Source organism: Hyperolius riggenbachi, chromosome 12, assembly GCF_040937935.1.
Source record: "Hyperolius riggenbachi isolate aHypRig1 chromosome 12, aHypRig1.pri, whole genome shotgun sequence".
NCBI classification, from domain to species: Eukaryota; Metazoa; Chordata; class Amphibia; order Anura; family Hyperoliidae; genus Hyperolius; species Hyperolius riggenbachi.
In genome coordinates this window covers 221,850,493-221,851,256 of record NC_090657.1, presented here as the reverse complement: position 1 = coordinate 221,851,256, position 764 = coordinate 221,850,493, and positions in this window count along the sequence as shown.

Sequence of the window (764 nt, the reverse complement as noted above, 5' to 3'; positions counted from 1 at the left end):
ACTACACATACAAATCATTATATCATTTTTTTTTCCGCTTCAGTGTCTCTTTCAGCCACACCCCTGCCAAACCCCTAACCACACCCCTGACACACACCTAGTCACACATACCATAAAGATTTCATAAGAAAAATATGTTGTTTTGTAATTAAAACCACGCTAGTCCTTTCTATCCTGGTCCATTTTCTTCATATTAACATTTGAAAAGAAGAAATACATCAATTTAAAGTATTGTTGCTGTCATGATGGAATAAAGTAATTGAGCTTACATCCTGCAGTGTGGTGCCGGTCCTTGAGTTGGAGATTGCGGTGACCCCTTGGATACTGGGGTGTGACCTAGGCACACCGTTGATTGCTCATTTTGGTGCTCCTGACCACCTTGGTTTCTTCATCAATTTAAAGTATGGGAATAAAGTTTAGAGTCAATAGAACACATTTTTTTTCAGTAGAATAATACATATATTTGCACAGGTCTGTACATAAGTCCTGCAGAGGGACACATGAGGAGGAAAGAGGGACAGAGCTCCCAAAGAGGGACTGTAGTGAGCAATGTTCTTTTAAGTTAGCCAATAAATGGTTTCATAACGATTCTAAACCTCTTGCTTTTACTGATGGCTAACACAGCAGAATACTTTTGTCATGAGAGGGTTAACTCTCCGCAGATCGGCTGTGTCACTGTTCTGCTGTGTGTGGCTCTTTAAGTATGACAAGACAGGGATAGGCGTGTCGTGACAGTAAAAGTAGATCTCTTAGTTTCAGGAAGT